Source organism: Stenella coeruleoalba, assembly GCF_951394435.1.
Source record: "Stenella coeruleoalba genome assembly, chromosome: 4".
Classification (NCBI taxonomy): domain Eukaryota; kingdom Metazoa; phylum Chordata; class Mammalia; order Artiodactyla; family Delphinidae; genus Stenella; species Stenella coeruleoalba.
Genome location: NC_137149.1, coordinates 60,549,609 through 60,562,295, shown reverse-complemented (window position 1 = coordinate 60,562,295; position 12,687 = coordinate 60,549,609).

Genomic DNA, 12,687 nt, shown 5'->3' with positions numbered 1-12,687 from the left:
CCTAATTCCCACTTCATAGATATAGCAATGTTAATAATTTGATATGAATCTGCCAAAATGTCTCCAAGTTATCCAGCCTTCTGGGATGATTCATTAAATATTCATATACAATAGAGCAAATATTTCCACATATTTTCTAGGATCCTCAAATATATAGGGAATGCTTTACTATCACCTCAAGCTCTAAATTCCTGATATAGATTCCATTCTTATTCCTCACTCTTAGTTCGCCATCCTTGACTGCAGTTTTCTTCACCCTGCATTGCTTAATGCACAGACACCTTTATACCATCCTCCCCCAAAGCACCACACATCCAAGGCTGTTGTGTATAACCGACTTATACTAAATATTTTGACTTCACAGAGGTTAATTATAGCACTGAAAAGAAGATTGTACTCAAGATATCAGAGATCTGTAGTGACACCAACCTATCCAGTACTGCAACAAGTATGTGAAGACACACAGGAATTGACAACAAAGTATAACTAGGGTCAATGAAAAAGTTGTGGTTTGCTCTCTAGATTAAAGAAAAATTAAGAACATAAGCTGTTAGAGGTTAGTTCTTAATTTTATCTAATTCACATCTCTGAGTTTTGTTGTTGTTTTGTTTTGTTTCGTTCTGGCTGAGGAAAATATGGGTCAGAATTTTTGTGACTTGTGATAGATTAAAGTTGAAAATTGCAGGAAAAATATAAGAATAAAATGGTATTATAAAGCAGCAGTTCTTAACTGTTGGGATGTTCTCTTCCGCTGAACTATGGTTTTCCTCAAAGTAATCCAAATATGTAGATAGACATATAGATTTGAAAGCTCCTCAAAAAATGCTGCTTTAACAGGGCTTATTTCTGACTATGTGTACTAATAATGCACTATATAAATAATTAGGCACTGGAACATCATAGAAATAATTATAACCTGCAGCTAAGGTGGTTCATCACATGATGAAAGAAAAAGATCACCTTGAATTTTGCAAGGCATTTTTTTGGTTATAAAAATAGACCATTTCTAATACCTGCACATAATGTAATGAGAAGACTGCTATGCTTTGGGGTTAAGTCTCCACAGATTCAGCTGCTTCAAAAAGGTTTAGGATTCTCTGGATTCAATTTTATACTCTAAAATCCAGTCTCTTCAGAATATTTCCCCTTTCATGAGACTGATCCCTCAAAGTTGCTGTTAGCCTGGAAGAATCTATAGAGATTTTTTTAAAAATGGACTTCACTTTGGCTAGCACATAATATTTCTTCTAAGGTGTCAGACCAATACATTATTTCCTTTGCCAAAAATACATATGTTTTTTGGTTTTATAAATTTATTTATTTATTTTTGGCTGTGTTGGGTCTTCTTTGCTGCACGGGGGTTTTCTCTAGCTGCAGTGAGTGGGGGCTACTCTTCGTTGTGGTGTGCGGGCTTCTCATTGCGGTGGCTTCTCTTGTCTTGGAGCATGGGCTTTAGGTGCGCGGGCTTCAGTAGTTGTGGCATGTGGGCTCAGTAGTTGTGGCTCATGGCTCTAGAGTGCAGGCTCAGTAGTTGTGGCACACGGGTTTAGTTGCTCTGCGACATGGGGGATCTTCCAGACCAGGGCTTGAACCCGTGCCCCCTGGATTGGCAGGCAGATTCTTAACCACTGCACCACCAGGGAAGTCCAAAAATTACATATGTTTTTGTTTCTGATTATTTCTTAAATCATTTGTGTAAAAAGAATTCAATTATGAAAATAAAAATACTGCTTACCCTAAGTCTTTATTTCTCCTCATACTACATTTTATTTCACTTTTAAAACATCTTTATTGAGATACAATTTACATGCCATAAAATTCACCAAAGTGTACAGTTTAATGGATTTTAGTATATTCAGAGTTGTGCTATCATCAACACAATCTAAGTTTAAAACATTTTCATCACTCAAAAAAGAAACCCCATACTCATTAGCTGTCACTCTCTGTTGTCACCCTCTCCCCCTTCCTTCCTCTCCAGCCATAAACAAACATTAATTTACATTCTGTCTGGATTTGCCTATTGAGGATATAACTACAAACATACAATGCGTGACTGGCTTGCTTCATTTAGCAGAGCGTTTCCAAATTTCATCAATGTTGTAGCATATATCAATATATTATTCCTTCTATTGAAGATAATGTTTAATTTACCCATTCATCAGTTGATGGACATTTGAGTTGCTTTTACCTTTTGACATTATGAATAATGCTGCTTTGAACATTTGTGTACAAGTGTTCTTGCATTAAAATGTTTTTATTTCTCTTGCATATGTACGTAAAAGTAGAATTGTTGGATCATATACTAACTCTGTGTTTAGGCCTTGTAGGAACTGCCAAACTGTTTTCCAAAGTATCTGCGCAATTTTACATTCTGATAAACAATGTGTAAAGATTCCATTTTATTCACACACTCACCAACAATTGTTATTGTGTCTCTTTTTGATTATGGCCACCCTAGTGGATGTGAAGTGGTAACTCATTGTGGTTTTGATTTGCATCTCTCTAACATGCTTACAGGTCATTTGTATATCTTCTTTGGAGAAATTCCATTTAGATACTTTGCTCATTTTCTAATTGGGTTGTATTTTTAATTCATAATAGTTCTTCATATAGTATACATACAAGTCCCTTATCACATATACGATTTATATAAGTTTATTTCATTCTGTGGGTTGTCTTTTCACTTTATTAATAGTATCATTTGAAGCACAATATTTTTAGTTTTGATTTAGTCAAATTTATTTTTTATTTCTTGTGCTTTGATGTCATATATAAGACACCATTGCCTAATCCAGTCTCATGAATATTCACTCATGTTTTTATATAAGAGTTGTATTGTTTTAGCTCTCACAATTAGGTTTGTGATTCATTTTGAGTTAATATTTTAGTATTTTTTATGGTGTGAGACAGGAATTCAACTTTATTGCAGGTGGATATTCAGCAACACTTTTTGAAAGCACTTCTTTTCCTGTTGAATTGTCTTGGTACCATTAATGTATGGGTTTATATCTAGACTCTCAGCTCTATTCTATTGATCTATAGTTTTATTCTTATATAAGTACCATGCTGTATTAATTACTGTAGTTGTGTAGCAAGTTTTAAAATTATAAAGTGTAAGTCCTTCAACTTTATTCTTCTTTTTCAAGATTTTTTTTTCTTGGTATTCTAGGTTTTTTACATTTTAATATGAATTTTAGTACCACCTTGTCAGTTTTTGGATAAAGGCAGTTGGTAATTTGAAAGGGATTGTGTTGAGCCTATAAATTAATTTGTAGGGTATTGCCATCTTAACAACATGTGGCAAGTTGTTAATTACTAACTCAATCTTTACTTTGTTATAGCCTATTCTGGTTTTTCTGTTTCTTATTGACTCAGTTTTGGTAGTGTGTGTATTTACAAGAATTTTTCCATTTTATTTAGGTTATCTAATTTATTGGAATACATTTTTTTCATAGTATTCCCTTCATATTTCTGTAAGGCTGGTAGTGATTTTCCTATCTTATTCTTGATTTTAATGATTTGAGGGTTCTTTTTTTTTATGGTCAGCCTAGTTAAATGTTTGTCATTCTGTTGGTCTTTTCAAAGAACAAACTTTGCTTTGATTTTTTTTCTATTCATTTTCACTTCTGTATTTTATTTATTTCCTTTCCTCTAAATGCTTTAGATTTAACTTGGTCTTCTTTTCCAAGTTTCTTAAAGTATGAGTTTAGGTTATTGAATTGAGTTCTTTCTTCTTTTTTAATATAGGCATTTACAGCTACAAATATCCCTCTGTGTAGCTACATCCCATAACGTTTTACATGTTGTGTTTTCATTTTCCTTCTTCTAAAGGTATTTTTGAATTTCACTTATGATTTTTTCTTTGACCCAGTGGTTATTTAGGAATAATGTGTTGTTTATTTTCCATACATTTATGAATTTCCAAACTTCCTTTTGATATTGATTTATAATTTAATTCAATTTTGTTGGAAAATATACACTGCATGATATTTCAATCCAGTTAAATTTATTGAGGCTTGTTTTATGTCCTAGTGTATTGTGTATCCTGAGACTGTTCCAGGGGCACTTGAGAAGAATCTTTATTTTGCTTTTTTGAGGTGAAGTATCATATAGATATTGGCTAAGTATAGTTAGTTTAGTTTACAGTGTTGTACATGTCTTCTATTTACTTATTAATCTTCTACATAATTTATCTATTATTTAAAGTGGGATGTTGAAGTCTTTAACTATTATTGTTGAATTATTCTTCCTTTACTTGTCAGTTTTTGCTTCTTATATTTAGATACTCTTTGTTAAATGCATATATGTTTATAATTTTTATATATTCCTAGTGAATTGACCCTCTATTCATTATGAAATGCCATTCTTTTTCTTTTTGCCACTTTTTTTTTGTTTTAAAGTTTACTTTTCTGTATAGGAAAGTTTACTTTCCTATTCCATTACTGTTGTTATTTGCATGGTATATCTTCTATCCTTTTACTTTCAAACTTTTTATTTATTTGACTCTAAAATGGTCTCCTGTTAACAGCATATGGGTGGATCTTGTTTGTTTATCAAATCTGATAACCTCTGATGTTTGATTGGATTGTTTAACTCATTCACATTTAATATTATTATTGACATGGTTGGATTTACATATGCCATTTTTTTTGTATTCTATATGTCTCATATCTTTTTTGTTTTAATATTCCTGTAGTTGTCTTCTTTATTCTTAAGTAGATATTTTCTAGGATAATATATTAGTTTCTTTAATAATTTTTATTATGTTTTTGAACTTTTTTGTGGCTATTCTAGGGCTTACAATATACACATCAATTTCTCAAAATCTACTTCATATTTAAAATACCTTTATTCTAATGAAAGAAACTTTCTCTTGTATACCTCCATTCCTTTTCCCTCTTTTGTTTGGTACTATTGTTGTTATACATTGTGTGCTACCTTAAAAACACAACAATAAATTGTTATTATTGCTTTATATAATCCTATGTCTTATAAAGAAGCTGAGACAAGAAAGGAGAACAAGTATGTATTTACAGAATTTGTTATATTAACATTTTTATTTACTGTTTCTGGTTCTCTTTATTTCTTTCTGTGGATTATAGTTACTGTCTTGTTTTATTTTCTTACTCTTTGCAGCTTTGTTCCCACCCAACTCTTTCTGCATTTAATCAAATATATTTCATTTTTGTATTTTGTAAGTCTAAAAATACAATTATATTTATATTGTTTTATTCAATTACTTTTAAAAACAGTTAAGAGAACAATAGAGAAAAATATGTAATTGTACTCTCTCTTATAATTACCTATACAATTATCTTTACTGACACTTTCTTTTTTTTAATGTGGATTCTAATTACTGCTCAATGTTATTTGCTTTCAGTTGGGATAATTTCCTTTAGTATTTCTCGGAAGGCAAGTCTGCTAGCAACATAGTCTTTCAGCTTTTCAGCTTTGGTTTATCTGGGAATTATTTTATTTCACTTTCTTTTCTTTTCTTTTCTTTTTTTTTTTTTTGACCATGCTATGTGGCATGCGGGCTTTTAGTTCCCTGACCAGGGATTGAACCTGAGCCCTGGCAGTGAAAGCACTGGGTCCTAATCACTGGACCACCAGGGAATTTCCTCACTTTCATTCTTAATAGACAGTTTGGCTCTATGTATATTTCTTGGTTAACAAGATTTTGCTTTCAGTACTTGGAACAAGTCATCACACTGGCTTCTGTCCTCTGCTGTATCTAAAGAAAAATCAGCTGTATATCTTATTGAGGGGGGAGTTTCATAATTGATGAAGCAGCTTTTTTTAAAAAAAAACTGATTCTAAGGTTTTCTCTTTATCTTTTGCTTTCAACATTTTGGCTATGATATGTCTGCGTGTGGGTATCTTTGAATTTATTCTACTTATAGTTCATTGGGCCTTTTGGATATGTAGATTAGTGTTTTTTTTTCAGCTTGGGGGAGTTTTCAGTCATTATTTCTTTACATAATTTTTCTCCCCCTTTCTCTCCTCTCCTTCTGACAATCCCATTATATTTATGGTGATGCATTTAATAGTGTGCTACATTTCTTTGAGGCTCTGTTCATTTTTCATCTTTATTTTTACTCACTGTTCTTCAGATTGCATCATCTCTGTCTATCTTCAAGTTTGCTGATTCTTTCTATTTTTTTTTTAATGTTTTGGGCAACTGGGTGGATTTTTTAATTGAAATATAGTTTGATTTAAATATTGTGTTAGTTTCATGTGTACAGCAAAGTGATTCAGTTTTATATCTATATCTAAATATATCTATAGATAGATCTATAGATATATATTCTTTTTCAGATTCTTTTCCATTATAAGTTGTTACAAGCTATGGAATATAGTTCCCTGTGCTATACAGTAAGTCCTTGTTGTTTATATATTTTATATACAATAGTGTGTATCAATCAATCCCAAACTCCTAATTTATCCCTCCCTTCCCTTCCCCTTTGGTAACCATAAGTTTATTTTCTATGTCTGTGAGTCTATTTCTGTCTTTCTAATTTTTAAAATGTTGCTGATTCTTTCTTTTGATACCTCAAATCTACTGTTGAGCCCCTGTAATAGATTTTTTATTTTAATTATTGCACTTTTTCACTCTAGAATTTCTACATAAATGGAAGTTGATCAACTGAAAACTTGACATTATATATACTTATTTCCATTCAGGAAATTATTCATATTTGATAAGAAATGGCATTTTAATTTACATGACCATATATATAGAAAAATTTTTCAGTTAAACAAAAATATTTGGAATAATGAAACAATATTGTAGTTTGTACTCTGATTTCTAATGGTAATCTATTCCGAATTATTCATAGTTTCTCCTGAAATTCATAAAATATTTAACTGATATGTCTAGGGAAATGTTAATAGCCAATTGGATAATTTAGAATACAATGTCAAAATAACCATGTATTTAATTGTTTTAGTGACATTCTCAGATATTGAAAATATACATGTCTACAATTAATTGTGAGATTTACCTCCAGGAGCTCAACCATGTCCCCACATTGAGTATTAGAAAAAAAAAAAAATCCCCTTTTGCTTCCAGCAGGAGAAAAGAGAAGTAACCATTCCTGAGATCTACAATTAATATTTATAAAAGCATACTTAATAAACATGAAATAAATGTCTTCTTTAAGCTGGAAAATTTTCAACTTTTCATATTTTTTTTCTATACTTCTTTCCTTTCTAGTCTACTATGATATCTGAAATTTTAACTCCCCTCAAAATAAATGTTTACTAACTCTCTAATTAATATCAAATAATTGGTACAAAAACCAAGAGGAAGATTCTTACAGCTTTCTTCCCCAAGGCCATGTAACAGGTAGTAAATGAAATAAAAAATGGACTGGCTATCAGAAGTTCAGTTTTCTGCTTTAAACCATATCAGTAATAACAGTGTGACCCTGGAAATGGGCAACATCATTAGAATTATCCTATCCCCATCTGAAAAAGAAGGTAGAAGTCTTGATTTGATAATCTCCAGTAGCCTCTTCACTTCTCACATAAAAGGTATATCGACACACTACTCTGTTGTGGGTTTGCATGTGTGTCTGACTTTGTTGTGTCTACATTTGCATGCATAAGTAGACACAATAAAATCAATGATTACAGTGTAAAATAACTGTACTCAAAATTGTTCTTGTTTCTGTGTAAGCATTTATTATAATCATATGCTAAGGGGCTTGAAGGGAAAAGAAAGAAATAATATACTGCTGGAGATAGAGATGTAAATTTAAATCCCCTCACTAAGTGCCAGCACATTATGGATACTTTACTGTGCTGCATCACTGGATGTCACAGAAAACCTAAGAGGAAAGTTTCCTAATCCCCATCTGCAAGAGGGAATTGAGTTTCAGAGAGATCAAGTAACTTGACCAAAGTCCCATAATTAAGTGATAGAGAACAAGTGAGAAGGGGAATACAGGATGATAGATAAGAAAGGCATCACAAGAAAGTCAAAGAGGTGACGGGAAAATAGAAGGAAACAAATCAGAGTGACCTAATCAGGTTTTTAATTAAAATCTAATTAGTTGAAAAAGTTTAATTCATCAATAGGAAAGTACCCCTGTGGTCTATAACTTTTCCATTTCTAACTGCAAATCAGGGGGTTCTGGCAGGCATATACTAATGGAAAAAAAAAAAAAAAGAAAAAACAAATGATACTGGTGTCCTGGCCTTGGTTCTGTACTTATTAATAACATCCACAAATTCTCTAGAGACTGATGTCTCTATCACCATGCGAGACTCCCTCCTTCTATCTGTGTGTAATAAGATAGATCTGTTTCTGTTGTTGCTTTAGTCCAGTAAATGAACTTCTAGATACTCTTTTTTTTTAAATGAAGTATAGTTTGTTTACAACATTGTGCTAGTTTCAGGTGTATAGCAAAGTGATTTCGTTATATATAACAAAATATATATTCATGTATATTCATATATATCTCTGTTCTTTTTAAAAATTCTTTTCCATTATAGTTTATTACAAGATATTGAATATAGTTCCCTGTACTATACTGTAAATCCTGCTGTTTATTTTATATATGGTAGTGTGTATATGTTAATCCCATACTCCCTACTTATCTCCTCCCCCTCCCCTTTGGTAACCATAAGTCTGTTTTCTATGTCTGAGTCTGTTTCTCTTTTGTAAATATCTTCTTTTGTACTATTTTTTAGATTACACATATCAGTGATATCATATAACATTTGTCTTTCTCTGTCTGACTTACTTCACTTACTACAATAATCTCTAGGTCCATCCATGTTGCTGCAAATGGCATTAATTCATTCTTTTTATGGCTGAGGAATATTCCATTGTGTGTGTGTGTGTATATATATATATATATATATATACCATTTGTCTGTTGGAGAACACTTAAGTTGCTGCTGTGTCTTGGTAGAAGTGAGATGGTGCAAACTTTTAGCTCTGCAAATAGAAGGTAACTGGGCCCTCTTGGAGCTAGAGCTTGTCTAAAACTGTAATAGTTTAGCAAAAGCTTATTGATTGAGACACAAAGTTAGCCACTAGATAGAGAGTTAATAAATTTGCACAAAGAGCTCAGGACATTTTGGGAAGAAAGGATACAATATCCCAACTTCAAAACTATTGGAGTCTAAATTAGAGAGTTATTTGGGTAAAAATAAAATGGTAAATATTATGGCCTATAGTAGGGAGAATAAAGCCCTAAAATTAAATGACCTTGAAGAATGGGGAAGACTAAACACATGAAGAGAACTAAGATCTTGTGTAAGACTGTTTTGGGCACAGGCTATTGCTGAGGCTAAAGATGCCTTAAAATGTGGCTAATTTTGAGAGGCCCTGGGAGACAATGGATGAGGAAGTGAACAAGAGTAAACAGCTGTGTTTTTGCTCCCCAGTGTGGGGACCACTGCAATATCAGCAGGGAGATGGAGGAGAAAGTCTTCATTCGAGATACCAAGCATTTGCATCTGTTCCGCAATGGCGGTAGGATTGGGTGGCAAGAAGAAACAAGAGCGGTAATGAACTGAACACATTTAGTGTGTTCTCTGCTCCAGTTTTTGACTCAGTCCCTGAGGCTTCCAGTTATTTTTGAGGGGACGTCTCAGCTGGTGGTCCGATCACCTCCTGTTCACCCTGTTGATAAGGGAGAGATCCCGCACCTTAAATCGTACAAGAAGACTGAACACGTAGTACCTGACACTGGATAGATGGGATAGAGAGCAGTTTAATAGACACATATACTCTCAACCCAGGAGAGGAGGATACTGCATGCCCTGCAGGGCCAAATAGTGATTGCATTTAGGAACAGTGAACAAAGAACAGCAGTGGGAGGCAGATTTTGTAGTAACAAAAGGATGAGGTAGGTGTCCCTTGGTCCGTGCAGAAAGATGCAATTGACTTATTTGAATAAATTCTGGGGCTGGCAGGAAAGTCACAGCTGTTGTGTTGAGGATCAAGTGGGGTACAGCTGGTCCATTTGATAAAGGAACTGGCCTTTCCTTCTGGGTGGGTGACATGTCTGGTCAGAGCAGTGGAACTCAGAGTTAGGCTTTTGGGTCCCTGTGACGGCCAAAGATGTCAGGTCAGGACATGAAATCTTGGGCTTTGTAATACAGCTGGAAAGTTTTGGATTTCTGTGATTGGCCAGGTGAGCACCTGAGCAATTAATTGGAAAATGTATGAGCTGTGACTGTGTTTATACTCTTGAGCATAAATACCTGGGAAAGAGTTCTATTTTCTACAGTATGATGTAATTTTCCATTTTGCTCCAGAGTATATGAGAAAGCTTAAGAAATCACAATGTGCTGAACAATTGTGTTTTTGTAAAGAAATGTGCCGGAATGCCATTTTGGATTCTTTCCATCGGAATTGTTCAAGCTTGAAATGGCATTCCAGAATCTCATTTTAAAATAAAAGTAAATTCGTATGCTGTGTAAAGCAATAGATGCTATATAAAAATGAAGGTTATTATTTGAATCAAATACAATGTTTATATGCGTTTGCAAAGTTAATCTTCCTCATTTACTTAGGGAGCATTTGGTTCCCAAAATAAACTCACTCAAATTAGTTTATGTAAAAGAGAATTTTATTGGAAGAAAACAAGGATATTTTATCAAATGATGAGTTAAGAAGTATAATGAAGCCCAATGAAGTAATGGAACTGGGATCTGATACATACAAACCTCTGATAAAGTGGCAATTTAGCAGAAACTTGAAGAATGTGAAAGAGGATTAAGATTTATTCCCTAATTGTTTACTTCCATGATAATTTGTGCTTTCCTTTTCTAGCAATGGACCTTAGAGTTATTTAATTATTTGAATTAAAAAAATGTCTATTTTAGTGCAGAGTTAAAGCTCCATGAGAGCAAGAATCACGCTTATCTTTTGTTTTTTTTTTTTTGTTTTTTTTTTTGCAGTACGCGGGCCTCTCACTGTTGTGGCCTCTCCCGTTGCGGAGCACAGGCTCTGGACGCGCCGGCTCAGCAGCCATGGCTCACGGGCCCAGCCGCTCCGCGGCATGTGGGATCTTCCCAGACCAGGGCACGAACCCGTGTCCCCTGCATCGGCAGGCGAACTCTCAACCACTGCGCCACCAGGGAAGCCCCACGCTTATCTTTTCATCACTACAGCAGCTCCACCATCTACATTGGGGCCAGGCATAGGGTAGGTGCATCACATATTGCTTATTGTTGTTTATTATTGAAGGTGCGGTATTTCTTGCGGGTGCTAATTAATGATGTTCTCTTTTATTTTATAAGAAATTATAGATATCATGCTGTATTGTTAGGGAGTAGGCTAAAATGTTCCAATAGAAACCTAAAAATTCAGTGGCTTAAACAAGATTTATGTTTATTTCTAGGAAGGCAGGTGGCTCAGTAGAAGGAGAACATCCAGAGATACTCTCTGCTGGGTGATTCTGCACGTCTCATCATATTGCCTCTACATCTGGTTAGAAGGTGTCTGTGCACATCGACATGACTTCTGAGCTAGAGAGAAAGAGAGAAGGAAATTCCAGTGCAGGGTGCTTTCTTTTTAAGGAGATGACCTGGAAGTCACATACATCACTTCTCTTTGCATCCTTTTAGCCCAAAATGAGTCATGTGGCAACATTCACTGCACAGAGCACTGGGAAATGTGCCCATCTCTAGGGGTGCTGTTATTAAAGGGGTGAAAGATAGAAGGGACACTGAGAGACTATATATGTGTATACACACACATACCTATAAGAAAATATAGTTATTGTGTTTGTATTGTTTAAAGTATAGGCTGAGCTGTTTTAACACACACACACACACACATGCTTGTACACACACAAAAATCTCCACTGTCCAGTGTATGGAATAGAGAAAATTTATTTGTTCATTTGTTCCCCTACAGGTGGATATTAAATTGTAATTTATGTGCTTTGAAATTTCCTAGGTAATTTTTAGCAGCTGATCTGACATCTTTTCATGAAATAGCAATTGAGATGAATTTAGAGGATAATTGAGACTAGAGAAAGGTAAAGAAAGAGAAGATGCAAGGGCAATTAAAGCCAAGGGGTAAAGGAGAGGTAGGCTGAATTGGGAGATTGGGATTGAAATATATACACTATTGATACTATGTATAAAATACATAACTAATGAGAACCTACTGTGTAGCACAGGGAACTCTACTCAGTGCTCTGTGGTGACCTAAATGGGAAGGAAATCCAAGAAAGAGGGAATATATATATACGTATAGCTGATTCACTTTGCTGTGCAGTAGAAACTAACACAACATGGTAAAGCAACTATATTCCAATACAAATATTTTTTTTAAAAAAAGTGCAATTAAAGGATCAGATGGAAGGTGATGTAGTTTCTACATCTTACCTTTGTCTATTGTAGTGCAGCGTTAAAAGTGTTGTCAACATACACTTATGAAGTGCCGACTCTATATCAAGCTAAGTGTTAGGTATAACAGAAACAGTGAAGAAAGGAGAAGAGATGGTACCTCCTTGGAACACAGAGTTTTTTCAGTTCTGCTGACTTTGTAACACAGTGGTCAAAGCATGTATTTTTATTGCTATTTAACAAGATAAAAAACTAACAAATTAATAGCCTGTGAGCACATTTAGAGTCCAGCCCTCCTGACTCTTAGTACAGGGTCTTCTTTACGATAAACTGCCTTGCAGGGGACTGTAGATAAGCAGAATCACTTGT